The 26,917-nt window shown below is 49.4% G+C and overlaps 1 long non-coding RNA gene across 1 annotated transcript; it reads left to right on the plus strand.

The window, feature by feature from the left end:
• Nucleotides 1-5,772: 5,772 nt before the first annotated feature.
• On the plus strand, nt 5,773-26,126 carry LOC137452175 (uncharacterized). Its single transcript, XR_010989991.1, has 4 exons — nt 5,773-5,939; nt 8,697-8,730; nt 22,435-22,548; nt 25,983-26,126. It is a non-coding gene; the product is annotated as an uncharacterized lncRNA (long non-coding RNA).
• Nucleotides 26,127-26,917: the final 791 nt, after the last annotated feature.

Consider the following 26,917-nt stretch of genomic DNA (forward strand, 5'->3'; position numbering starts at 1 on the left):
TGGCAAGCACTGACTGATCTTCATTAAATCTGCATGCAGCAAATCAATAAGGAGCTGGGGTGCTTGCTTGGCAGGTAAGGGAGTCATTCTGGTGTGCTGCTAGGATGCTGATGACTCACTCCAGGGTGACTTCAGGACTTGCCAAGAAATATTGCTAAGCCACTCTGGGTCTGGCTAATGCAGAAGTGATAGGCACACTGTGACCCATGTACCAGAGGAAAACAAAACTCCCCTGGTGCCCACGACTCCTTCCATGGCAGCCAGGCTGCATTTCATGGCTCAAACCATGGCCACGGCAGCAAAGTGATTTTAAAGCTGCTACAGAACTGCAGTCACTTCTGCACCTCTCTCCTGAGAAGTTGCTGCTGTTACAGAATCACTTTCCATATCTAATTAGCTTCTTTTTCTCGTCTTTTCATTTTTGCTGATTCAGCCATCCCCTCTTGAATCCATCCTGTGTGTGGCTGAGAGGTGCCGGCGTGCACGTGGGGGAGGAGGAGATGCAGACAAGCTCTACGTCTGCTCTGTACGTCTGATCTTTTGGTCATTGAAGGCAGTTTCTGCTCTTTGTTACTTGCAGAGGAAGGGAGAAAAAGTCCCTGAAACAAGCAGTGATTTGATTTGATTTTTTTTCCCCCTCTGATGGGAAGGAAAGTCAGAGCTGGGCGGGGAAGGACACTGAGAACAGGAGGCTTTGTTCAGCGAAACAAATGTCAACACCAGAATACAGATAAAACTTTATGTATTATTAAAGAACACATTTTGCTGTTGGAAAAACGTGATGCAACCTGGAATCATTTATTCAAACTGGTAATTCTTTTCATCTTGTCACATTACAAAAAGTCCTGACGCGCCTGGTGTCTGCCTGGGAACGCAGCACGCCGTGGCAGAGGCAGCCGAGGAGCGGGGCTCCGCGGGCTTCAGCCTGAAAGCCTCAAACTGCGAAAAGAACAACAAAAAACCCCAACCCAACCACAAACCCACATAATGTGACAGAAAAGGGGAAGGGGAGGGGGAAAAAAGCAGCACAGATACTCTGATAGGTCATTTTAGGGTTTTTTTTCCCCTCCATGAGCATTTAGTCTCCAGCAATCTCCCAGGACTGTCAGATTTGATTGAAAGATAATGCAAGATGATTTTTTTTTTCCTTGCCACAATTTATAGCATGTATCCATTAGGAATAATTATGGTTGCATGATTTTGCTAGCTGTTATCTCTACAAGTGTTACTAATGGTTTTATCAATTACTCCCTGTCCAATAACTGCATGGTTGTAACCTAATTTAAAGACACTCTATCACCAGGCTGATTTGTGTAGTAGTAAATGACAGCGTTGGAGACACCAGCCAAACGACTCACTTCAGTGACTTAGTTAGTCTCTAATAATTAACAATTAGTAGCTACCTAGGAAAAACTCAAGGGACTGGAGCTCCCATGCTACCCTTTCTTATCTAAATACAAGGAGTTGCCAAAGCTGCCTCCTGTGAACACAACCCTGGAAATAAAATCTTGCTGCTGGGGCTGTTCGGAGGAGGTAAGTGTGCTAAATAAAGGTGAGCAGTCAGAGCATAAAACAGGACAGAATTTTAGGGTCTGTGTTTGGAAGACAAAGTGACACCCTAAGGAGGAGGTGCAGGGCTCTGCTCTCACTGACAGACTTCAGAAGCAAAGGCAGGGTGCAAAGAGGGGGAGGCAGCAGGCGAAACTCTGCTGTTGCCTTCAACTTTGGAGCGAAAATGCTGGGTGTGCAAAAAGCAGCACTTCATTACAGATCATTAGTGAGGGTTTATGTACAGCTCAGAAGGATATTGCCTGCTCAGAACAGACTGGCAAGCAGTCTGAAATCTGTTTCAAATGAGTGTAAAAGATTGGATTCCTCCAAGGATGGGATCTTGGAGGATTTGAAAGAATTTTTCCATTAAAAAAATCTCTCTTCCTAAGTAAGACTTTGAACTTTGGGTTTAAAGCAGGATCTTGTACTCTGCAAGTGACTATTTCTTTGTAGGCTGAAAGACTTTGAAATGGCAGTGAGTGAGCAGGGGTTAAGGCTTTTGCTCTGCACAGTCCATTAGTATATTTGAATTTAGCTTGATGGGGCAAAATTGCCTGGAATAATTCATCACTGGGGTTATTGTGTCAGATCTCAGCACATCATCTCCTTCAGATCCTCCAGGATCCCAGAGTAACAATCCTTCCCGAGGAGCCTGGAGGGCTGTGTGTATATAAAATGCTGCACTTTACCCACTCAACAGCCTGATGACATTTTCAGGCTTACATGCAAAGCCCTTCTCTGCTATGAGCCTTGCACCCTCCTCCTAAGAACATCAGAGCTGCCAGCCCAGATTAGATCAGCGATCCATCCAGCCTGGTCCCCTGCCTCTGACAGATGCCAAATCCCTGCTGCTTTAGAGGAAGGTGTGAGAAACCTTGTCAGGAGGGGGGAAAAAAAGCTGTAGAAACACCTGCCTGCAGAGGAAGCTGCTCCTTGAACCTGAGTAAGTGGCTGGTTCATGCCCTGAAGCACGGCTGCACACACGCCCTGGAAGGCGGAAGGGGTTTGGTGTAATTGCAGGAGCTGTCACTGCCCTGATAATATTGTGCCACATCCCTGATCTCAGGGCTATGTCTGGATTCCTCAGCACGGCCCTGCTTCCCTGATCATTATCCAGGTTGAGAGCTGACCCAGACGGGCTGCAGTTGGCTTTTAGGCAATGTGCCCAAGTTTCTTTCTCCTGGGAAGCGAGTCCTGGCTGGAGATGGGGAGGGGATGCGGAGTATCTGGCTCCTGACCTGACACAGCCTCTCAGATCACACTCTTTAGACACAGGCACAAACCAACGTGCAGTTCATTAATTCAGTCTGCTTGGCTTGGGCATTTTTGAAGCCTCTTCTGTTGCATTTGAATGTTCTTTCTTTTTCACTGACCCTGTGCTTTTGATGGCTGCAGTAAATAGCCTCCTTTTCCCCCACTGTACACTGATCCTCAACACCCTCCCCGGTCTCTGCTATTCACCCCCACTCTAGAGCAAGTAATTTCAGCCCCTTTTTCTTTCCCTTTTTTCACCTAATCATTCCACTGCCATTTCAGAAGCTCTTTCTTTTCTGAGCTGCCCTGCACGCAGCACGCTGAGGGTTCACCACTCATTCATCTGCTGCCACCAAAACGATTTGGGTTTTGTTCCCTGCCTCCAAACGCTTCCCTGATGTAAATATTATTCAATGGCACGAAATGACAAACCCCCCTGCCTCTGGTTTTAGCTTGATCCGCTGCTGATGTTCATCAGCTAAGAGAGAATTTGTCCCTTCAGCAAGCTGAGAAAGCAGTCTCCAGTGTGGGTTACTGAAGCCAGAGACAATCTTCAGACTGTAGCCCTGGTCTCACCCACCCTCCCCGCTTCATCTGCATATCCTTTTGAAAACCACTCATTGAGTATCTGTAGCCCAAATGATGTCATCAGGCACAGCATGCAGCCACTACAAGTGGGACAATTATAATTTTTGTAGCTGATTAATCATCATGAAAAAGTAACAGTCAATTGACTCAATCATACAGCCATGGTGATTAATCACACTTCACTTGTGTTTTTTACAAGTATTTTACCGACAGTGCAGATGTTGGGTGATTTTTTCTCCTTGAGCCCTTTCCTTGGTCACAGATGTTAAGTAATCACCTTGTCCTGATACTTGACTTCTCCCATTTTTCCTTCTGCAGGTCCTTTCTTAGCTAGAAAGCATATGTGCAGCTAGTTATTAATATTTTCTGTACAGGTTAATCAATAGCTGAAATCGTTGCAGTTGCCATCTGTAGTCATCATAGGTGTTCTCAGGAGGCACATTGCTCTTCAGCCTCCTCTCTGCTGTGGCAGCCAGCAGCAGCACTAAGAAAACACCGACCGAGGCGGGCGGCAGAGGCCCTCTCACGCTCAGACCACAAACAGAGCTTCTAATGCAGGGGCAGGAAAAGGATCACTTGATTGTGACTAATTGGCACACAGGCAGGCAACCAAGCAGACCAGAATCTGACCCCAGCTGGTAGACTTCAGCCTTAACCTGGGTTAGAGAGGTGAGGGGAAGTGCAGGCACGGCCCAGCAGGGGCTGCTGGGTGGACTGCTCTTGCCCTGGCAATGGTGTTTCTGATGGGGTTGCATCGTAGTGATGAAGTCATAACCATCTTCTGTCTGTCCTCTAACTATTGCACTCTACTGCTTCCTATCATATCTTACATGGAATTCAGGCGATTTCCAGGTGATTTTCAAATGCCTCTGTCAGAGGACTCCCTACAGATGAAATCTCTCAAATGTTTCCCAGGCTGTCCTCACTTTGCAGACGGAAACGTGCAGGGCAAGTAAGTTATTTGCCTCAAATGGTGCAAGCCCCACTAGCTCCAGTCACATTTGCCCCTTCAGACAGAGCCACAGATCCCCATTCCTTCTAGCAAAAGGCTTGTACTGAGCTCTTTGCCCCTTCTCAGGTCACCATTCAGATGAATGCAAGTGCTGGAAATTGCTTTCATGAAAAGATGACACAGCTGCATCGAATGCTGCACTAGACTCCAGTCTTGATACTGTTAATAAAGAGCCTAAGGTTGGGTATAATTGTTAATACACTAATTCTAAAAATCCACTCAAATGTCACTTATAATCAGGATTTTCTACTGTGCTAGGACCCCTGGGGAAACCTTTGAAGCTGTGAATGGTGTACACGATGACAGGGATGAACATAAGAAGGTAGAAGGCCACTGATGCTGTTTAGCTTACTTGTATAAAACTATCACGTCTGGAGAAGCTTAGAAATCCTGGCAGCTAGGAAGATGGGAAAGCAGAGTGTGAGATGGAGCAAACACCCAGATCCAGAAGGAAAAGCTTTCTACTAAACCCAGTTATTTCAAAGCATTAGGGGGAGAGGTGAACAAACCCCGTCTGGCTTGTAATTTGCAGCAGAAGCAGCGAGGCAGGGAAGGCATTGCACAAGCCCTCTGTGCAGGAGACATCTGTGACATGAAACTATTTAAAACAATATAGCAGAAAAACTTTGTTATTCTATTAGCAGTGGGGATGAACCTTGCGAAAAGCAGTGGGAGGGCTGTGAAACCTTTACAAGCAGGATGCGAGCGGCAAAGGAGCTTCTCGTGCAGGAGCAAGAAGCTCTGGGTGGAAGGCAGTGGCTGCACCTTACTCGGGCTGCAGGCTGCGGGGGCCTTGTCCCCTCATTGTCTCCTTTCTGCTGTCCCTGGGAGCACTGTGCACAACACTTGGAGATGTGGCTCTGTGTACTTCCTCGCGGTGCTTGTTGCAGTTTATTTATGATTAGAGCTTGGGCTGGTGTGAAGTGAATGCAAATCCCTCAATAATGAAGTAGAGAAGAGTTGGGTGGATGGCTCAGTCACGAGGCTTGCCATAAAAATAATCCCTCATAAATCTTCCCCAGCTCTAAGTAGCCTGGTGTCGGTAATAGCTCTACTACTACAGGAAGCCGGGTGGGAAACGCTCCTGCCAAGCTCCCGAGAAAGAGGAGATGTCAGGAGCGGTGTGTGGTGGTGCTCAGCAAGGGGAAGGTTTCTCAGTTTTCATTTGGAATGACTGACTGCACAGATCAGAGCAGCTTGCTCTGCTTCCTACTTGTAGTCAACACAGGGTTTTCTCACACTCCCACCTGACTCTATTTCTTGCACAGCAGAGTATCTCACCCGAGCTGTAGGTTGCTCTCTCATTACTCACTTGCCTGGCTTGCTTTAATCCTTCACGCTAAGTTTAATCCTGTGCTAAACTTAGCCAGTTCTGCTCCAGGACTGGGTCTCTTTTCAAGACAAGAGCAGCAGTCTTTGTAAAAGAGGATGGGTCCTCTCCAGAGCCCTGCTTTGCTGAGACATAAAAAACCCAACTGACACGTGAGATGAGGAGGAGCCAGGATGCCACGCTGCCAGTGCTGCCCCTGACCAGGTAGGAAAGGGGCTCTCTGGGGGGCTCTGTGGAGGGGCAGGGTGCCAGGCTGGGAGCTTCTCTCTCCATCTCTTCAAAGCACAGATCACACAGGGGATTTCAAACTGCTTCACTGGTGGCAGAAGATAGGGATAGCACAGAGAGAAATTGGTGCTTGGAACTGGCATCAGAGGGGGAAGAGGTGACACCCTCCTCTGCACTGGTACAGGGAGGAAGAAAGAGAGTGAGGGAAACCAGGAAAGATGAGCTGAGGACTTTTGAGGGCAGGAGATTGGGACAGGCTTGCACACTTAGAGAGCAGCAACTAGGACTGGTGAAACTGGGATTGTGGGGCTGGGGAAAGAAGTGGGGAGGGAAACATGGTGAGGGAGGGGTACAGGAGGGGCTGAGCCCACAAGAGCCTGTCCTCTTCCAAGGCTGCAGTGAAGTTACCCTGTGCTGCCTAGGTAACCTCAGCACTCGCCTGCACTCCTCCGGTACCTGCAGGGGGATGCAGCCCCTGCCGAGCTGGTTGGTTGTGATTTTAGCCCTGTATCACTGGGGCCACGGAATGCATCTGCAGCAGGGATGAAGCAGAAAGAAGCAGGGAAGGTGTCTGCTCTCCTTAGACATCCTGCTCTGGTTAGTGCAAAGATGTGCAGGCTGAAGTAGAGGAAAAAGAAAAGGTAAGGCAAAACCTTCTGACCAAGAGTTCTGAGTCTGTCCAAGCCTCTGCCACAGGACTCCTCCAAGGTGCAGCTCAAGGCACTTAAGCTGAGCAGAAACAACTTGAATGGGGGAAGGGAAAAGTTGCCACAGTTGTTAAAACTTTTAAAACTTTTCATAGAATCCTAGAATGGTCTTCTGGGCTGCAGGAGGGCACTGCTGGCTCCTGGGAAGCTGCTCAGCAGCCAGCACTCCCAAGTCTCTTTCTTCAGGGCTGCTCTCAGCCACTCTGCACCCAGCCTGGATCTGTGCCTGTCCCCATCCAGCTGCAGGCCCTTGCCCCTGGACTTGTTGCACCTCGTGCAGCTGGCACACTGCTCCAGCCCTTCGCAGAGAGCCAGGCTCAGAGCAGCAAAAATTCCTTGTTGCTCTTGGTCCAAATCTTCAAAGTTTTCTCTTTTTGCCAAGTTCAAGATTTTCCCCCAAGCCCCTGTGGGAGCTGGCAATGCTTTCCTGTCCTTTCTTTCCTCATTCAGCTCAGAGCTGCTCCGTGCCAGAAACAAACTGAATCTCCCCAATGCCAAAACTTTGAGTCAGTTTTTAACCACCCTGCACATTGGAGGCCCTGAAAGAGGAAAGACAGAAACAGAACAGCATTTCAGTAGGCAGTCACCATCAGGACGTTGTGGCACACTCTAGTTTGTTGAAAAAATATCACATAATAGCAAACGGAGGCAAAATCTGCTCGGTTGCTTGGCTGCCTGAGCGCTGGAGTGCAGGAGGGATGGAGGCTTCTGTGTCTTCTCCCAGGCTGACTCCTCGTACCTGTGAAGTGATAGAAAGTAAAGATTAGATATAATTATCTGCTCTTTGCCCCTTTCCCAGCTAGCACAGCACTGCTTTTGACTGGGAAACTGAGCTGCTGGAAGAGTCCATCTCCAAATTCAAGACTCATAGAATCAGAGAATTGTCAGGGTTGGAAGGGACCTCAAGGTTCATCCAATTCCAACCCCCCTGCCATGGGCAGGGACACCTCACACTACAGCAGGTTGCTCACAGCCACATCCAGCCTGGCCTTAAAAACCTCCAGGGATGAGGTTACCCTGGGCAACCTGTGCCAGTCTCTCACTACGCTCATGGGGAAGAACTTCTTAACATCCAATCTGAATCTCCCCATTTCCAGTTTTGCTCCATCCCCCCCAGTCCTATCACTCCCTGACACCCTAAAAACCTCCCTCCCCATCTTTCTTGTAGCCCCATTAAGGGCCTTATCCATTTGATCTTCTTGTGACTTCACAGGGCTCTTTGATTGTGCCCAGCTTTAATCTGTACCCACTCTACAGCTATTTGCACTGCCAACGGGCCAGCAGAACCCTTCCTACCAAAGTGAATCAGACCCAGAGGGGCTTTCCCCCAATAACTTCCAGAGCCATAATCTGGTGATGCTCTTACTGGCCTTCCTGAAAAGGAGGAGAAGTGTCCTGTGGTGGGTGAGGGCTGCTGGCACTGCTTCAGCACAAGGAGTCAAGATCAAGGCCTGAGCTGGGGAATTCACAGGAAAGAAAGAGAATGGAGCATGCAGTGGGGCTGCATCAGCACTGCAGGCCCTTGCCAACTGAAATTGAAATTCAATTCTCTCCTCTCCTCTCCTCTCCTCTCCTCTCCTCTCCTCTCCTCTCCTCTCCTCTCCTCTCCTCTCCTCTCCTCTCCTCTCCTCTCCTCTCCTCTCCTCTCCTCTCCTCTCCTCTCCTCTCCTCTCCTCTCCTCTCCTCTCCTCTCCTCTCCTCTCCTCTCCTCTCCTCTCCTCTCCTCTCCTCTCCTCTCCTCTCCTCTCCTCTCCTCTCCTCTCCTCTCCTCTCCTCTCCTCTCCTCTCCTCTCCTCTCCTCTCCTCTCCTCTCCTCTCCTCTCCTCTCCTCTCCTCTCCTCTCCTCTCCTCTCCTCTCCTCTCCTCTCCTCTCCTCTCCTCTCCTCTCCTCTCCTCTCCTCTCCTCTCCTCTCCTCTCCTCTCCTCTCCTCTCCTCTCCTCTCCTCTCCTCTCCTCTCCTCTCCTCTCCTCTCCTCTCCATTTTATTCTATTTTCTATTCTCTATTCTGTTCCCCTCCATTCCAAGGAGGAGACTCACCCAGCAATCACCTGTCTCAGAGGTCAGTGAAGCATCTCTCCCAGTTTACTTTTCATTCTTTCCTGTTCTCTGCTATTGGATTTTATTTGCACATCTCATTCTAAGCATCAAATTCTTCTAATCCAATGTTAATGTCTGTAAAGTCCTTCCCCCCACCCCCCACCCTTCTCCATTAGCCCTTTGATTCTTTTTGCCTCCATTATGCTTTGGGTTCTGGAAACTCAGCAAGAAAAAACCACCCAACAAAACCAACCAACAACAAACTGGAGACCTTTGCAGCTGACTGATTTACTGTCATTAATATTCCTTTGTATCCATCTGGGCTTCTGTTCAGTGGGTTTCATTTCTTTGCCCTGCTGTTTTGCTGTGCTGGCTGGAAGGGGCTGTGTTGGAACTCACCTGCCACTCAGCTTAATTCCTTGTGTTTAGGGCTGTACAACGCTCCACGCAGAGCTAATCAATACAAGGATTTATGAAACATCCAAACAGAACGGTCTAAAGGAGGAAATTATAGTCACTTCTGGTTATTAAAGATTTCCTATACTAAATTTAGTAGGAGAGAGCCCTTATACATCTTCTTTTAGGGCATTTGTCAGGCGCGTGGGCTGCAGAAACAATTGTGGTTGGCTCTGGTGCAATGTGTCTTTATTTGTTGCCTGCTATTTAATGCTAGCTGGAAGGAAGCAAACCATGTCATGGGGAGGTGAAATACTGATTTGATTTTAGTCACTAGCAGCTCTTCCATTCCTTTCCTCTGGAATTTTACCTGCTGTGCAAAACGCTGCGCTGGGCAAAAGGAACAGCACGTTGTACGAGGTGCTGGAGTGGGAGCTCCACTGGGGCTCTGCAGCCTTCCTGTGATCAGCTGTCACACCTTGCACACCACCCTGCTCACACCTGGGGAGGGGTATCATACCCGTAAGCCTTTGGAGGAGGTGTCCATAGAAACAGAAAAGAGTGAACCATGGAATCATAGAGTGGTTTGGACTGGGAGGGACCTCAGAGATCAGGGTCAGATGCAACCTGGGGCAAACAAAACAGCAAATAGAAAAAGATGATACAGCAGTGAGCAGCTCCAGGGGGTGAAAGTGCAAAATAAGATGACCAAGATGTGGTGAAATCTGTTTCTGGTGACATAAGAAATATACTGAGAAGTGCTTAAACACTTTAATTAGGGACAAGCCCCTGTCTTTAGAGCTGGACAGGCTCAGGCTCCTGTTTGGGCTCACTCTGCGTGCTTGCAAGCATTCCACGCCAGGATTCAAGACACAATCCTGTAATGTCACTACAAGGTCCCATCACAGTCACTTCCACATTTCCTCTGGCACAGCAGAATTTTTTTGTGATGGGGGACAGGGTCAACAGTCAAGAAATCCCTGCCCTCTAATAAGACAGCAGGAGGAGAAAAACCCTTGCTAAGCACTTCAGCTCTTCTCAGATTCATAGCAAACACCATGTTGTGGAGGTGATAATGTTTCTTTTTCCTCTTGGTTAGCTGCTACAAACCCTTGGGGGATTTGCTAGGGAAAGGCTCCAGAAGATCCGAGGCACCTCACGCTCTTGCCTCAGCAGAGCGGCGGTGGCAGAACTTCCCAGGTACGCCAGCACAGGCATCACTTCCCACCCTGCTGGAGGCTGTGCCAGGGGCAGCAGTCCTCTCCCAGAACTTAGCACTCCTAAAAACAGCCAAGGGAACTCTCCAGGCCTTCAGAATGCTCGAGGGAGAGCACAAAAAGCGAGATAAGGCAGAGTGCCAAGAGACCAATGCCTCCGAGAAGGGGAAGGAGTCTGGGACCAGAGGACAGCAGGCATCTGGATTGCTCACTCTGGAAGTCTGAAGCCCCTAGGAATGAGCACTGCAGGTTTCAGTCTGTGCATTACAGTAACAAACTCTCCCAGCCCCGCTACTCCTCTGGTTTTGCACCTCTCCCTCCTCAGCAGAGTCTTTTTATCAATCTCAGTCTGCATCCCAACCTTCTCGCGCAAAGGTTAAAAAGAAGTTATTGATCACCCTGTGAAGTGTGCCAGTGACATCTCTGAGGCTGTGTACTACAAATCTATAGATAGCTGGGGAGTGTTCATGCTTGATCAAGTTCTTGTTATTACTGGGAGAAGCTCAAACCTTAACAGATGAAAGATGTTTCTCGAATTACCTCATGCTGTAAAATATTTCTCCTGATTCAGAGCATTTTCCCTTCCCCTCGCTATTAAAGCAGCACAAATCACAGAGGAGTCTACAGAAAGGAGCTGGGATGGGATCCTGCTTATGGGAGATCTGTCACTCGCTTCAAAGTGCTCCATATCTCACTTCAGGTTCTTGATATAAACAAGGAATACAAATCTTTGTTTGTAAGCAAACATTGATCAAGGTGGCTGTGTCACATCTGCTCCTGGGCCTTTTTCCACCTCTTCTGCAGCTGCCACAGCGCTGCCCCAGCTTTCCCCACTGCTTCTGACCCTGCTGCTCTCTCGCTGGGTATCAGGAGGTCCAGGAAACGTGGCATCAGTGCAGCCTGGCATCTCATGGCTTTGCCTGCTGTGGGCAGATCTGCCACGGCCTCCCCATGGAGGAGCTGTGGCTGATGCTCTTTGTGCTGTTGGGGCATCACAGTGCTCTCCTCTTGGGGAAGTTCTCTCTTTGACAAGGATTCCTCTGCCTCTGAAATCTCTCCCTCAGGTCAACACAAGGTCTGCCTTCTCCCAGCAGCCCATTTCCATGAAGTGTTAAGGAGTCTGAGGAGTCAGGACTGCCATCAGCTGACAACCTTCCTGGAAACTTGTCTGGTCAGATAGATGTGAGCACACAGCCTGGCAGACATGAATGCTCCAGACTTGCTGCTGTAGAGAGACAAGTCAGGAGGAAGCAGACTTCCAGCACATTTCTGACAGGATTCCTCTCTGGGTGCCCAGGCTTTAGTCACAAGAGCCCAGAAACTTCCCTCAGCACCCAGGAGCTGCTCTAGCCCACGCTGGTTTTGTTGCTGCTGCAAGTCATTCTGCAGCCTTACAAGGGGAAATGTGCATCAGCCCTGCAAGGGAATAAACAAATCAGCCTTTGACTCTCAGTTGAGGGCTGAGACAGGTCTCAGGGCTGACAGTTGAGCTCCAGACACTAAAATCATCTTGGCCTGTGTGTCAGTCATGGCTGTGAGCACCGAGAGGCTGAATGGCTTCCCTGCCAACAGGAATCCTGTGCACCAGAGAGCAGCTCCTGAGTCCGTGGCTAAGCAGATGTCAGAAGGCATGATAGCTAAAGCTGAGCTCTGATGGAGATGTCAAAGGAGGTGTCTCTAAAGCTGAAGTCACTTCCTAGTGATGGCTTGCTGCTGGTTCATAACCACTTTCAGTCCTGCATCCGTCGGCCGTCAAAGCTGCCATGGTGCTGCCTTGCCTCTGTGCTCAGACAGAACCAGGCTGGATCCTTCTCAGTGACCCACAGCAAACAGGCACCTCACCAGAAGCCACCTCCATCTCTGGGGCAGACCCAGCCTGCAGGAGCAACCCACATTCCAATCCCATACAGCACAGGGTCGTGTAGCAGGCAAGGTCATGCTGTGAGATTTCTTCCTAGATCTGATTCTCTCTCCACAAGGTCTGGAGAGGTTTCTAGCAGAACCCATCCCTGCAGAGGGATGGAGGTGGCCTTCTCCCCAGACTCCATCACAAAACCTGAGAGCAGAGCCAGGCTGGCTAAGGGCCTGCTGTTTATGAGGAGGTCAAGAGGCTCTGACCCAGGACAAAGAGATGGCTGCAAGACTTGTGTCTGAAGGAAGTGCTTTTCCTTCCTGGCTGCTCTGAGGTACATTCAACCTCCTGATAGTTTGTTCCCCATGTTTAACTTCTTTCTGTCAGATAACTGTAGATGTTCCCTCTCAACTACCTCACCCAGTTCAAGCAATAATAATAACAACAAGGCTGGGCTTTGATATCTTCAGACCCTTGTATTCAGAGACCTTGAAACACTTCATACAGAAAGTCATTACTGGTGGCTTCCTTTTGTGCATTGGAGACCAAAGCACACAACACGAAAGTCACTTTTCCAAAGCTCCTCTGCAGAGCTAAGAATGGAGTCAGACTTTCTTTTGTGCTGGTTCCCTGCACCACCCTAGTTCCAGGAAACTTTGACAAGCTGTGTGATGAAGCATCTCTCCATCAGCCATCCAGTGGAAGGGGCAGGAGAAAGCAATCTGAAAGCACTGAGAGATGCTGCTCAGGAGGTTCTCTGGCCCGTGCTGGGTCTGCCAGGCCTGCTGTTCTCTGCTGCCTGCACAAGGCTCTGCAGCATTTCTCCACCACATTCGGACTCCTTGGTAACCCTGCAGATATCTGTGTCTGCTCCAGCTGGATTTGCTGCTGTGGTGCTCCTCCTCTTCCCTGACTCCATCATTTCAACACCTCTGGCAGCAGCTGCACCAGCAGTGCGTTGCACTTCGTCTTGCAGGCTTTGGTGGGGCCCTCATCAGCCTCTTCCCTGTGCTCCAGAGTGGTGTTGTTGTTTGTTTTGGTTAAGACTGTTTCAGGGTTTTATTCAAATAAGTTGGTGCATTTGCCAGGATTTTTCCCAAGCTCAGTGACTCTCCCACAGAGACCAAACTTCTTACACTTGCTGTTCTTAGAGCTCTGCCCTTTCATCTTTCTAGAACAAAGCCATTTGGAAAATCTCTCAGGCTTTTTGTAGCTTTTGGTAATAAATCCAGGGGGATTTTTTTTCCCCTCCTCAAAGGGATTTCAAATTGTATGAGGGTCTCACACGCAGAGAACAAACTGTCCCTCCCCTCTCAATTAGGGTTCACTTTACTGAGGCTCAGGCAACATCTGCAGCTTGTGTTTGGGGAATCCCTGCTTGGAGCTCAGCTCAGATGCTCACCAGACACTGCTTCAGGATAAGAACTTCTGGATGAGGACCCCCGGAGTTGTTAATTAGACAAACACTTTGCTGCCTCTCTTCCCCTGAGCTAATTGGTAGCTGCCCACAGAGGGATCCAGGTGGACCACTGCTGGAGGAAGAGAGATTATCTCATGATAATTAAAGTTCTCTGAGGTGCTTTTGGGTAGGCAGCTCCCATGTTGCCTTTCCTTCCCCACTGCTGCAGTCCTTTAATCACCACTTGTGCTGAGAGACCACCAGGAAACTGAGGCTGCTTTGCCCTTCCTGCCGTGTTGTGCCACAGCCCTGGAAGGTGCATCCAGCCTACGAGTCAGGGAAATGGGTTTGTGAGGTGCACACAAGGAGATCTCTGGCAAAAGGCATTACACAGGTGAAAGGAGACAGGAGAGGTCCCCCGTGGCTCTGATCAATGTTGTGCTCTGGATCTGCTCCAACAGGTCCAGGTCTTTCCTGTGCTGGGGATCCCAGAGCTGGGAGAGGGACTTAGGAGGGGTCTCACCAAAGCTGAGTAGGGACAATCATCTCCTTTGACCTGCTGCCACACTGCTTTTGATGTAGCCCAGGATACATCAGCCTGAGCCCTCTGCCTGTGCTCAGGATGTGAAGTAGCTGAGCTGTCTCCCTTCCCAGAACTGCTGGCAAGTGTTGATGTCTTTTTCCTTCCTCCTACCTGCCATCCACCTCCCATTAGCCCTTACATAACCCAATCTGTTGTGTATTGGGGCTGAGCTCACAGTTTCTGCTGTTCTGGACACCTACACGCACCTAGAGACATGGATAGGCTCAGTGCCACGGAGGTGATAGACTGCACACTCCAGCACCAATCCCTGTGTCACTCAGTCTCCTGTTGAGTGTGAATTTAAATTGCTTAAATCCTGAACATTTCTGCCCTTTGCATATTCTAAAAGTTAAATCCTTTAAGAATTCCTTTGGAAAAATAAATAGGAATCAAGAGCAAATGCTGAGATTAAGAACCCAATTGTTCTCTTGGGTCTGAAAATCCATCATGCATTTTCTCCATCTCCAGCTGTTTGGTTAGGTCTTTAGTCCTCACATTTGATGTGCTTGATCCTAAATCATTCAGTAATAAAATGGCAGAATTCAGCCTGACCAGATTAGAATATTCATAGCCTGAGGGGCAGGGAAAAAGTCATTTAGGATCTGAGGAAGTTCACTTGCATAGTTCAAACAGATGAGAACTGCTCCTCGGGAAAGCAGAGAGGGTCTAGCAGGACCAGCACCAACCCTTCCCTACATCCATAGGATTTCACACCTGTCTGGGCTGCTGGGAACAAGCCTCTGCTAAGATTTGATTGCTTGGAGGTCTCCTAAGCTTCTGGCCACCACAACTGAGGGGATGCTAGTTCCTGCTCCATCCTGAGGCAGAAGAGAGGCCGAGTGGGCAATCTATCTGCTAGCCTAAAATTAGAGTGAGGCATGCCACCATCTGTCACTGCCACCCTGCCTCATGTGTGCTAGGATGGCTGGCTCCCAGAAAGCAAGCGCTGGACCTGAGTAGGACTCCCCTTGGGGATGGCTTAGGTAATTTTATCTTTTAGCATTCCAGCTTCACTTTTCTTGGCTAGACGTAGAACAGAGGACAAGATCAGAAAGTGTCAGCACAGAACAGAAGCAAACTCTCTTTGCTTTGGTGAAAGTGGGGTGGAAGAAATTGGTGAAAGCTCAGAGGGTCAGAAGATCCATTAGACCTTAAAGATGAAGTTGAGCTGCTGTGATTTGTCTGCACCCTTGCTGTGAAAGACCTCTCACAAGAGCCAGGCACGTGCAGGACCTTGCTCACACCTCTGGCCTGTTTACACAACCCTTATTTGGAAGGCAAGAAGGAAGCAAATGGCTTCTCAGGTGCTGGGTGCTCCTGGGCAGTTCATTTTCCTTCCCAGGGGACACTGGCTTGATATGAAAAATGCAGGGGGAAATTTCATGTTTTGAGGCCAGGGAAGGAGTTCAAACAGTTCAGACCAACGGAGAAACCTTCTGCTAAATGGTGTCCACCATTCTGCTCAGTCCTCTCCATCACCCTGCAAGTGCTGAGAGCCACCTGGCACATCAGTCTGCTTTGCCAGGAAAGCATCATCTGAGAGCATCATCTGCGAGCATCATCTGCAGGCTTAAGCTGTCCCTCACAGTCATTGCTCCAAATGAGGAGACACAAACTGGGAGGACAAGGACCGACCATGGTACACCTAAGTGTACTTCACTGAACTGCCATGCAGGATTTGGAGGCAGGGTGTCAGGAGGAGGGCATCTCTGACATCTTGCATCAAAATAACTTCACTTTAAAGTGTTCACACTACAGAAAACCCTCAGGCTTCAAGTTGCTGAAAGGCAAACCCAGAAGGTCTTGACTAGCTAAACAGAAATTTACTTCTGAGTTCAGGCTGTTCAGAAATCGACCCCTCTTTTCCCAGCTCTTTTCCCACTCCTTTATGGGTTGGGAAAATCACTTTCTATATCAGTACACTGCAGATTTTGTGCCCAGATTTCTCTGGTAGTCAAGTCCCATCTGTTTCCTCAGGCCGCTCTGTGCCCGAATCACCAAGCTCTCTTTAGAAGGACAACGGAGTGGCGTGGGAGAATCACTGACCATAGCTCCACAGCCTCCCATGTCGGACACCCTGGCAGCTTATGGAGTGTGCAGTTTCTCAGAGCTTGTGCCTTCATTTGAGCAACCCACGAGGGCTGTTAAGAAAATTGGTTGGAAGCAGCTTTCCATCATCTTCAAGGACCTGGCTGTATCCTGATGTCAGTCCCTCCCTTCCTGAGGCACCCCAGCCCCCTCCCACCTGCAAACAGACATTCAGACATTCTGCAAATGTCATTCTCATATGGCACAGATTTTGCATGGCATAGAAGCCTGATTTTGAGGAAGTTTGATGCTTCTAGTAAGCCAGCAGAAGCAGTAAGGAACGTGAGGTGTGCCCCAGCGCTGCACAAGGGCTCTTCATTGAGGGTGCTCATCACCGGGAGTGGATCACTGGCTGAATGAAGCTGGTGCTTGGTGGAGGTACTTCTACCTTCTGTGTCCTGGTTTTGTGCTTGCAGTTTAAACCAGACAACACTCAGATCACTGAAAAACAGAACCAAATGTCTCAGAATAGTTCTAGTCTCCAATTTAACACTCCAGCACGAGCCCAAATCCTGTTTACAACAGGGATGCCTCTGTGCATGGCCTGAGACTGGACACTGTGCTTTTAATATGTCTTCCCATTCTCTTGTTTCATTGCAGGAACACATTTTAGGCCCTCAGAATCTTCCCAGCAGGGATGTGCAGTTATTTTTAAAGAGAGAGCTCCAGAATTCTTAGTGCATCTCAGTCCACACGGAGCTAAAGGCTGTGCACATAATGCTGCGAGGGTAAGGAGGGAATCTCTTGCTCTTACCTCACACACACACACTCTCATGACCACAGACATAAGGAAGTTTTTGGCCCCCAGCTTCCCAAATTATTCCAACACTTTTTTTCAGCAGAACTGCCAATAAACCAAGGGGGGGGAAATAACAACAAGCCCCAAAAACCTGCAGCAGGAAGAGGGAGAGGTGAAAAGAGAAGCACCTGGGGAACTCCAGGGCGCAAAACAGAGTCTCAGGCTGCGAAAAGCAGCTCGCAGGAGCAGAGCTGCTAAACCACCTTCCACTGGTGCACAGCCAGGCCAAGGAGCCTGGCCCGTAGCAGGCAGTGAGTGCCTATTTGTAATGCTGCAAACACAGTTAGCAACATATTTGCTAGCAGGTGTCAGTGTGCCGAGAGGAGCAGACGGCAGCCAGGCTGCCATCATTGTGCGAACCCAATAGGCGTTACCCGCCTGGGTTTGGAGCACAGCACAGAATTCTTTAATAGCTGGCCTGGTTATTAAGGATCTGAACGTTAATTCGTGCAGAGTGTTGGGCAAGTCGAGGCAGGATGCTATTGCCATCATACAAATGAGTGGGGCTCTGCCTGCTAGCTCGAACATACGGCGAGGAGCAGAACGCCGCTCCCCGGCGCTGCACATTTCCATCTCAGGAACAATTTTACAGCCATCTTCATTTGCATCCCTGAAACCTGGCAGCATCTCACCCAAAATGCATTAGCAGCAACTATTTATAAGAGCAGCACCAAGGTTTGCAGCTAACGCCAGTGAGTTAATACAGCTGCTAGCAGCGTCCCGGAGGTGATGGTGCTGACCTCCGGAGCAAGGTGCAGGTGAGGGTCAGCACTGCTGCTCCCTGCATGCCTGTTGCAACAAGGCACAACAGAAGTCACAGATCCATAGAATGCTTTGGCTTGGAAAGGACTTCAAAGAGCATCCAGTTCAGGCCCCCTGCCATGGGCAGGGACACCTCCCACCAGCTTGGGTTGCTCAAGGCCACATCCAACTTGGCCTTGAACACCCCCATGGAGGAGCATCCACAGCCTCCCTGGGCAACCTGTGCCAGGGTCTCTCCATCCTCACTGCCAAGAATTTCTTCCTAGTCTCCAGTCTCTGTCTCCCCTCCTCAAGTTTCAATCCATTCTCTCTCATCCTGTCACTACAAGCCTTTGTCACAAGCCCCTCCCCAGCTCTCCTGTAGTCCCCTTCAGGTACTGGAAGGTGTCCCTGGAGCCTTCTCTTCTCCAAGCTGAGCAGTCCCAACTCTCTCAGCCTGTCCCCACAGGACAGCCCTCTCATCATCTTTGTAGCCTCTTCTGGACCTGCTCCAGACTATGAAAAGGTAAACCAGGGCTAGAAGTGTGAAAATCTAATGTGAGGGCAATCCAATACCATCCTAGTTCGTGCTGTCTGGGGTCTGAGTGTCAGCACTTCACAGTGGGGATGTTTTTAATCTCTATTTGTCCACATGGCACGGAGCCACCGCTTGCATCGATTTTGTCCTTCTCCCTGTGCAGCAGGTGTGACGCGGCGGAGGCAGGGGCCCGGTTCCCCTGCTCTCCGTGGCAGGAGCCAGGCTCTCCTCCAGATCTAGTCCTGCTCTTCTCCCCAGTGCAATGAGAAAAGACACAAGGAGCGGTGGTGCAGCACAGAGCCAGACCACAGCAGGAGGGCATGCACCAAAACAAGGTGAGAAGAAGCCTCTCCAGGCCCTGCCGTTTAAGCAAGGCATTAGTACCAATAACTGATTTAATTACAGAAATGTAATTAACCTGCCTTGCCTTTGAAAGCATGATATATTCCTGCAAGGCCAGAATCTCCTCTCTGATCTGCTCTAGAGTTCTTAATTACATTGATCCACTGCACTGACACACGTGTCATCCCTCGTTCCACTTGGAAACCTGCACCCCGAAAGGCTGCAGAACAGGGGAGCAGAGTGGGTGTGAAGAGCATTTTGCCCTCAGAACAAATGAAAAATAAAATAACAATTAACCCCCCCACCCCCAGATCCCCCAGCAGGAAGGGCTGGGCTTCTGGCAGAGCACACCACTTGTGTGCTGCTTTAGAGAATATGAATTATTTATCTTGCTCCAAGTGCTGCCTCTGAAATATGGCAGAAGCAGGTAATTGCCCGTGGATAATACTTTATATATTTTGTAGGAGGAACATATCTCAACCCCAGCAAACACACTGGGGCTAGGGCACAACTTTCAGCTATGAATGACTCAATGAGTCATGAATGGCTGTGGTTTCCTTGGGATCTAATGGTTTAACACACACTTAAATACACAGCAAATGTGTGGAAAGCCCTGCACAGGCTCAGCTGGGTAGCACAGGGTGGGCTGGGAGCTCTCCTGAGCACCTTAACTGTTTGAGGATCAACCACACACTGTGCACACCAGGGCAGCTTGAATCTGAGTGGTCGTGGCATCCCTCCCCATTCTTACACCTGCCTGAGACCTTTCTGTCTCAGCAGAGCCATGCAGGGGGTGCCTGGTGCAGCAGGAGAACAGCACTGCACAGGTATCAGCATTTAACTCCAGGGAAGGCATCAGCACTGGTTGTGCCATGCAGCTGCTCTCCATGGACCTGCCTCTCCCGGCGTTCAGACACTTCTGCAGAGTTGCTGCTCTTTCACACAGCCATGCAGTGGCACCCAGAGGGGACTTGAACAGAGCATATCAGAACTCTGAGGCTCTTAGGGGCTGCAATGTGGGGCTGCCTGCTCTGCAGGATCCAGGCTGACACAATCCAGCACCAGCTACACCTGGAGCAGTTCTGTCGTTTGAATACCAGTCTGCAGATCTGATGACCCCTTCTCAGCTGGACAGACAGTGAAGGCAGCCCACTTCTCCCTCACATTAAGGACTCCCTGTGCCCCACTTGCACCACCCCCACCAGCTGCTGAACCTGGAACTGCCTTTTCCATTGCCTCTGGTTTTGACCTGATCCTCTTGGTAAACTGGGATTAGCTTCATTTTGCAGAGCCTTCTGTATCCAAACTTAAATAAGCAGGAAAGTGCAGCTGGTTGTGCTGGACTAACCTCTGCATCATGAGGAGTGTGTAAGGCAAGCCCATTTCTTCATCTGTTTTAACCACCACAAGCTGTCTGAAGCAAGGATACCTGGCAGGGGGCAGGCTTCTTCCTAGGTATGGTGCTTATGAACTCCCCCAGTGTCTGGAGTATGACCATGTGCCCTTCCTGTGGAGCGTGTGCTCCTTCCAGCATCAAATGATAGCTAGGATATTACTGCAAAACCTCCCCTTGCCTGTCTGGAGCCAAACGAGAGAGGACATGAGCAATTATCTCTGCAAACAAAATAACCATTAAAAGCCTGAGGAAAATAGATGTCAAAGCATGGATTAAAGTCCTGAGGAATGTGGAGTTGTAGCAAAAAGACTTCATTTAGGGATGCAGCCTGGCTAAGTCCACGCTGCAGCCACAGGAAAGAGGAAGAATGGAAACCACAGAAACCATCTTCAGGAATCAGCACCAGGTTCAGTGAGAGGAAAGTGTTGCTGCCTGCTGGCCGTGTCTGCAGGCACAGTGGCACTCTGGGGCAGAGCTCAGGTGCTCTCTGCTCGTTTCTGTGCACCTCAGTTCTTTGGCACCACTTTTGCACACAAAGGTTTGCTCCAGCACTCCTGTGGCTATCACCAAAGCACGCCTGCTTGCACTCCTCGACCTTTCCCTCCTGCCCAGCTCCAGGCTCCATTTCTCAGGTGAAAGGAGGCAAAGGTTGGTTTTGTTTTCTGTGAAGAAAGCATCTGCTCCAGGAGCAGAGCTGTCCTGATTGATACCTCCTGCATCCATCAGTTGGGTCACAGGGACTGTGAGTCAGGGGATGGCTCTGCCCTGTGTCAGCATTTTCCTTCCCCACCGCTTGAGCCTCTGCATTGCAGAAATGTGCTTCTGGGGAGAGGATTTCAGGAATTGTGCTAACTCCTTGCTTCCTTCCATCACCACAATGTCATATTAGGAGGCACAAAGTGACATCTTGATGTATTGCTTATAGCCTCATATAAGGTAAAGTCCTATTAGGAAGTAATAAAAGTGACCTCCTGCCTTTCCTCGGTCCATAATCTGGCGCCGCGTTAGGATGGAGAATCAGAACTGCTTTCTGCTTGCCCTTACTGTGTTGTGTTTGGAACAATGTTGTGCAACACCAAGGCTGGAGGTGGGGAAATGCTAAGAGATAATGCTGTCTGGAGCAATATCTGACATGTGGTGAAAAGAGGAGAGACAAACTCACCCCCCTGAGCTTCACCTGAGGAGTGTGCGGCAGAGGACGGCAAACTCCCTGCCTTGGATGGCAGAGGCTCCTCAGCTGGAGCACTCTCAGTGCTCAGAACGCTCTGCTCTGCACAGCCTGCAAACAATGCAGGCAATGAACTGTGTTTGGGGTGATCTGTGGCAGGCAAGCACACTGCACACACACCAGGGAGGGGAAAGCTGTTGTGACAATAAGCAGGGGAACCATTGTCCCACCTTAAATGAGCTGCTTCTGTAGAGAGCAGAAGTTGTTTCACCGGAGGAAGGGTTAGAGCTGGAAACCCACCGGGAAATAGGACCGGTGGAGGAGTTGGAAGGGAATGCTCTGGTCATTTAACTTCAGCAGTGTCTATTACGCTATTTATACAGGGCCAAACCAAAGCCATCCTATAGATTTGATTTGGTTTAATGCAATTAAAGTTCTGCTTGTCCTGTGCTGGGGCTGTGACTCTAGGGGGAACAAAAGTGGCTGCAATAGTGGAATTACAGAAGTTGTTTCATGTCACATTAGTTAACACATGCAAGCTTATTTAACATGTGGACCACAAATAAGTGTAATTACATTAAAACAAGGATCTGCAGCTCAGAAGCAATAAAAATAGACTAGGTTGTGTTATTAATTCCTGTGTTAAGGGTTTTGAGCCATGTTGATTGGCCTGAATTTTTTGATTTTGTTATGGTACAAAGGGATTGTTTGAAGTAATTTGTCCCCGAGAGAGGCTCACAATCCCAAGCGGGTTTCAATTCAGCAAAGCAAATCTAATTTTGTTTGCTTTATGCAAACCAGAAGGGGCTGTGGTTCATTCTGTTTTCACTGGAGGGGAAAGGCACACTAATGGGACCTGCTGAAATGCATGCATTGCAAACATCATACCCCTGCATATATTAAATTTAGCTATGTGATGCACTGTGTTCATCATCTCATTGTGTACACAGATACGCTTTAGAACAAAGCCTTTAACAGTGCAGGAACCTTCCTACATTATGCCAACACACTATTGTATTTATATTTAATGCTGCAGCTGGAATGCCTTCCCTTGGATAAAGTGCATTGATACGTTGCCTCCCCCCCCTCCTGTTACTTGTTACAGCAGACAGTGTACTGAGGACATTACATGCTTAAGCTTCAAGCCATCTGAAGATTAATTATATGGAGGTCTCATAATGGTTTTTAATTTTCCCTTTCTTTACAGCCCAGAGTTAAGTAGGAGACATGTTCAGGATCTGATTGCCAAAAGAGCAATGGTCCCCAATCCATCAGATCAAGGCTGGAAGATAAATGAAGGGAACTAACACCTGCAAGCCAGGTAATGCTGCAGACAGCCAGCACTGCAGTGACAGATTGCCCCTCGCCCTGCTCCTCTCCAGGCTCTGCAGCCTGCTCTTTGTGCTGCCTGAAAAGTCCAGCAGGTCAGGATGGATGCTGGATGCAGGAAGAAATCCTCTCCTCTGGAAGCCAAAGGAAATGTTGCCAGTTATGGCTCTGGGAGTCAGTGGGCCACTAAAAAATGTGCCACACAGAACCCCAGAATGCCAGGCTGGAAGGGGCCCCAAGGATCACCTGCTCCAACCTTTCCAGGTGATAGTGGAGTTGAAATGAGCTGGCTCAGCTCCCTGGCAAGCTGAGGCTTCAAACTGCCCAGTGCAGGAGACTCCACTGCTTCCCTTGGGAGATGATTCCAGTGTCCAGCTGTGCTCATGGGGAAACATTTCCTTCTGGAGCCCAATGGGAATCTCCCCAGCAGTAACTTGTCCCCATCCCCTCTTGTCCTTGCCATGGGACCCCTTGTACAGAGGGAGTCTCCATCCTGCTGGTAGCCACCCTTGATGTGCTGGTCCGTGGTGATGAGGTCTCCCCTTACAGCGGCAAAGCTGAAGGAGAGATGAATTGATGAAGCCTATCAGACGCATGAGTTATTGACTGAACCCTCAGAGCAGTGCTACAGTCCACGTGGTGCTGCTGGGTCTTTTCCAGGGTGCTTCTGTTTTGCAAACAATTTCTCTATTGCACAGAGGCAGACACATCTCAAACCCCTCCAGTTAGTCATTAGACATTTGGCTGCCTGCCTGCGTCTCTGATAACATTGCAGCCCCACGCGCACTCGCTGCAGCATTTCTGTGAATCAGCTCCCACAGAACGACTCTTGTCATGCACCAGGTGATTAACTATTAACAGCACAGGTTTGCTTGTTATGCTCATTGTGTGGCACGGCTCAAAGTTTGCTTAAGTGTGCAATCTAAATTCAAGGATGGGTTAGGAATAATGATTCCCCTGCTTCCGAACTTCCCTCACCAAGCGATACAGGAATGCTCTTCCCAGCTGGGACCTGCTGCACTTCCCTTTCTCCTCAGCCACTCTTCTCCCTGAACTTCTCACCAGATTCAGTCATCAAACATTTTTATTCCCCAAAACACTGATCACAGGAGCAGCTCTGGTGGCTCTTCTTGCACAGGAGTCTCCCAATGCAGTGCCTGGGACTGGAGCCCTCCTCCATGCCTCCTGTACAGCTCCCAGGGTGTGACTGCACTCCTGGTACACATAAAGCACATCCTGATACCTTCCCAGCTTGTAAAGCTGTTGAGGAGCAGTGCAAGCAGGGGAGATTTTGGTTGTGTGTTATCCTAGGAGGACTGTCACTGTCTGACACCTGCACGCTCCTTAGCAGCTGGGTCAGCACACACAGAGGTTTGCTGCCTTCTCTTCTGCCAGGCTTAGGCTAGACCTGAGATTTAGGTCATAGGGTCACAGAACCACTGCCATTGGAAAAGCCCTAACCTAAGTTTTAATGGGAGAGCTCCTCCCCTCAAAATACCAGTTGCTTACCTGCCAAGGTGAGCCTTCAACTTAACCTGAAGCTTCTAAGCATGTAAATAAATCAAAAGGACAAGAGGCTGAGAGGTTTTCAAGATAAACCCTTTTGAAACTGGAGGAAAGACAGAGGTGTGATCTGCTCTGGTGTCCACAGCTTTCTGTGGCCTTCACCAAGGGCCAAGGTCTTCCCCTGCTGTGCAGGAAGGCAGGAGATAGAATAAACCCACACCTGCAGTCAGTGTTGCTCCTTAGAGCTTTGCACTCTGCAAGAGCACCTTGGGAACTCTTCTGCCTTACTCCAGCCGAGGCTCTGGCCTATGAGAAAGGATGGATGCAATTCAAAAGGTTTTGAAAAGAAGCCCTCTGATCCAAGCAGCTAAGGTGTGGAATAAAAATCATCTGAGCCAGGGTTTAGTCTGAGGAGAAGTGTTTGTCAGGAGAGTTTAACTGAGATGGTTTTACAGAGGGCTGCTAGGGAAATGCTGGGATCAGCCTCGACTGCAGCCAGGAAGTGTTTTCATTGCTAAATATGATTTATGACTGCCTTTCACTTTTATCATTCCTCATTTGCAGAGCACTAACCACTTTACAGAAATTAATAAAATAGTGCATACCTCTAGAACCTTAAAGGCTAAGGCAGCTGAACATGAAGAGAGAGGAAGGGAAGGGATGCAGTGTCACTTCAATAATGCAATACATACAGCAAGAGACAATCCTTGCTGCAAGGGATCTTGTGTGCCAGCAGACAGGGCAGATAAAGGAGCTAACATTAATTCCTCAGTTTATGGATGGAGAACTGAGGCACTGAAAAATCAAGGGATTTGCCCAGATTGACAAAGAAACTCTGCCTGGGATAGACACTGAATCTGTTCTCCTCATGCTCCACTTCAAGACTTGTCCCTCCCAAAAGGCTGAAGTACACTAAAATAACAGAAACTTTGCAGGCTCTGAACTGCTCAGCAAGGCTGTGTGGGGCTGAATCTATCACAGTGTATCCCCAGCTGAGGCTCTGGCAGAGTTAGATGCCCCATTCATCCTGACAGTGAACTGCTCTAGACTGCAGCAAGGCTTAGAGTCCAGTTCTGCAGCCCATCACCTCACCTAGCCCCAGCAAAAGGAAACCTCTCAGCTGTGTGTACACAAAGCTGGGGAAGGGTCTGGAGAGCAGGGCTGGAGAGGACCTGGGGTTGCTTAGCCTGGAGAAGAGGAGGCTGAGGGGAGCCCTCATTGCCCTCAACAGCTCCCTGAAAGAAGGTTGGAGTGAGGTGGTAGTTGGTCTCTTCTCCCAAGGAACAAGTGGTAGAAGGAGAGGAAAAGGCCTGAAATTGTGCCAGGGGAGGCTTAGGTTGGAGATGAGGAAAAATTTCCTTGCTGCAAGAGTGGTCAGGGATGGCACAGGCTGCCCAGGGAGGTGGTGGAGTCCCCATCCCTGGAGGTGTCCAAAAAAGGTGCATAGACAGGGCACTTGGGGACAAGGTTTACTGGTGGGGTAGGGTTGATGGTGGGGCTGGGTGACCCTGGAGGTCTCTTCCAACCACAACAATGCCACATTTCTGTGTCGTTCAGTTTGTGCCTTCTTGCTGGATATTCACTCTCAGTGCAGGCGGTCACAGGTCCATCTGTGGGACAAAGGTGACAAGGGCAGAGCAAAAGCACATGTCAAGGTTGGTAACCAGTACTTTCCAAAGGCTCACCCCCCAGCAGGGTTACCTCATGCTGTTGAAGCCCTTTGCAGGAGCCAGCTGTAGCACCAGCAGCCACCAGTGCCCGGCGGAAGGCCCTGCAGCAGCGGGCTAGGGCTCACACACCACCTTCCTCTGCAGCTTGCTGAACCAGAGTCATTTATTCAGTTGGTATTGCGAGTCTGGGGGCACGACAGTACATCTGACCCCTTTTGGGTAAAATTTGATCTGGCATTTCATTTCACAGGTTCAGCCACCAGCCTGTCAAAGCTTCATTTTGCCGGTGCCCACCAGAACTGCTGACGCTCGTCTCTAACTCCTGGTGCTTTCATCTTTCAGCAGCAATAAACATGTCACACAGCTGAGGTGAAACACAATCTGGAATTAAATTTACTGCATATAAAATATGGTGGCCTCTTTATTGGTTCAAATACTTGTCACTCATAATTTATTTGAGAGTGGATGGCATTCATGAGGAGAGAGTGCTGCTGGAGATGGCGGTGGGGGAGCTGCACCGCTCCCAACCGCAGCAGACTGCGGGAGCTCTTCTTCCCTACTTCCCCATCCCTCGCGGTGCTGACTGACACAAACACATCACAGATGGGCTCAGGGCCTCGGCCCGTGCCCAGCACCTATCTCAGCACAGAGCAGCAGGCAGATAACCGCCGGTGCCCTGCGAGGCACCAGGGTGTCGGTGTTCGCATCTGCACGGCTGGGGGAGGGGAGGCTGGGGAGAAGGGGCCAGGCTCAGCCCTGGTCCGTTTCAGGCTGGCTCGCCATGCCCTTCCTCCTGGCACTCAACTTTTCCATGATTTATTCCAAATCCTGTCGATCAGCTTTAACTAATACAGTCCTTGTATGAAGCACCTCTCTAATCTCTTCAAACACAGATGTGGAAGCGCGGCTTAGAGCATGGAGGCCAACAAAAGCACTTTGCCTGTACCAGTGATTAGCTTTGATTGACACAGTACACTTCTGCTTTCACAGGCATCCTTTAACACCCAGAAATGATTGTTTTAAAATGAGAAGCACCGGGTAGTGCAGCCCTGGCTGGAGTAAATACGCAGTACAAAGGCAGTAACAGATAACCGAGGGGATGCAGAGCACCTGAGACTCTTCTGCCTTTTCTTCTCCTGTTGCAGAATTCAACCATTGTTTTGCATTATTTGTTCTCTTTTGCAC

This window comes from Melanerpes formicivorus, unplaced genomic scaffold (assembly GCF_026170545.1).
Source record: "Melanerpes formicivorus ecotype bairdi unplaced genomic scaffold, bMelFor1.0.p_v2 SCAF_50, whole genome shotgun sequence".
Taxonomy (NCBI): Eukaryota; Metazoa; Chordata; class Aves; order Piciformes; family Picidae; genus Melanerpes; species Melanerpes formicivorus.